The sequence below is a fragment of the Enoplosus armatus genome, chromosome 19, assembly GCF_043641665.1.
Source record: "Enoplosus armatus isolate fEnoArm2 chromosome 19, fEnoArm2.hap1, whole genome shotgun sequence".
NCBI lineage: Eukaryota > Metazoa > Chordata > Actinopteri > Centrarchiformes > Enoplosidae > Enoplosus > Enoplosus armatus.
This window is the reverse complement of record NC_092198.1, coordinates 1,875,135-1,876,863: the sequence shown is the minus strand read 5'-3', so window position 1 is coordinate 1,876,863 and position 1,729 is coordinate 1,875,135.

Here is a 1,729-nt window from a genome sequence, read left to right as displayed (position 1 = left end):
GAGTGTCCGCGCATTCTTCCTGCTGTTAGCCTCGTAGTCACAGGATTTCAATAGCATACATTAGCTTCCTTTGGAGCGGCCCATCAACATGTGAAGCCAGAACTATTTATAGCTCCTTTTAAATCAGCTGAGCGTACGATAACTTCTAGTTTTTAAAAAACATTTCAAACGTAGTGAGTCGTCGTCTCGTCCTCGCCGTGCGCTCGCTCGGTGGAAAAGAGAAAACACCTTCTTTTTGTCCTGGCTTTGGTCTGTTGTGTTTGGCCTCTGGGCCGCCTGAGCAGCACTTTAAAGACAAGTACCAGGATGCAAAGGTGCAGAGCGTTAAAGCGCAGATGGATGCAGCCCGTGAAACAGACGCATCAGATCGAGAGCCTGATTCATCTCCTGCCCAGTTGGCCGGGAACCTGACAGTGTTACCTGCCGCGGTTCATTTCTGTCCACGTTTGGTTCGCTTGTTGGCAGGTGTTCATTCAAACCCTGCAAACACAGCAACAGGTACAAACACACACATCCATCTGACTGTGCACTGACGGAGTCCAAAAGCAGGTTCAGATCCAGTGTAAGGTCCCAGTTCAGGCGTGGTGGTGAACATCTCAGACCATCTGTGTGATTGAGCCAAATAAAGTGTCTGTGTTCAGGTTTTCCTATGAAACATGTGCTTCACACCTGGACAACACGGACGCTGCTGCCTGCAGCAGCTTCAAGGTTCACATCTCATATTCTTTGCATGTCCAGGAGGATTTTAGTGGGAACAGTTATTTCTTAGCACACCTACTGAGCGCACCTTTAAACACCGTGAACGCTTTAACGCTTGCCTGTGACTCATTGCCTAGCAACAGCCTTGACAACGACACATTGATTGATCGACACACATGCAGACGAATCCGTGTTGAATTGAGCGTTGTTAATGTTTCTGTATTGGGTCAGGTAATCACCAGAGGGACAGAACATGATGAACGTCAACGTAAGCAAGTATATTATAATATTATAACTATCATTTTAATTGTGGATGAAAACGGAGACAGAAACCAGGACAATCCTGAACAAGTCGGGATGTCTGCTACTCCTTAACCTTAAACAACCTTAAACTTCAAGTACACCAGACCATAAGCACACCTAGCTTAAGTTCAGCTCAGGTTGAGCCTGACGTTATGGGTCCACGTTTGTTTGACTTTTAGGCGCTTTGTATTCAGATCGTCGTAATTATGCCTCGGACGTTGACTTGGGAGCCGTTTACAAGTCGGAAACCAGTTATCACACTGACTCTAATGTGACATCAACACGGCATTTGGATTTATTGGCTTTTACACCGCCGCCACCTTCAGGAAAAGTTTAATTTTTTTGCTCTTCAAGCATCAAAGAAGACCAGAGCTGCCTCCATTTTTCATCAAGACAATATTTTTGTTTTTTCAACTGTAGGCTAAAGAACACTGCAGCTTCACGAGGCCTCTGCTGCGGCTGAAGTCACGCAAGGATCTTTTTCAGTGTTTACTCCACTGTGATTTCTTATTTACCACCTTTATTTCCAGCTGTTTCCATTCTGATGTGAGCGGACCTTTGATCTGATATCTCTAATTGGAAAAAGATGTTGAGGATGAATTAAGCAGAGTTTAGTGTGGCTGCAAATATAATGTGGCACACATCTTAGAGGGATCGGCTTAAAGAGCAGAAAACTTCCCACAATTTGTCATGGTGGCATTTGCACCGCTGCGACCTGGACGATTTA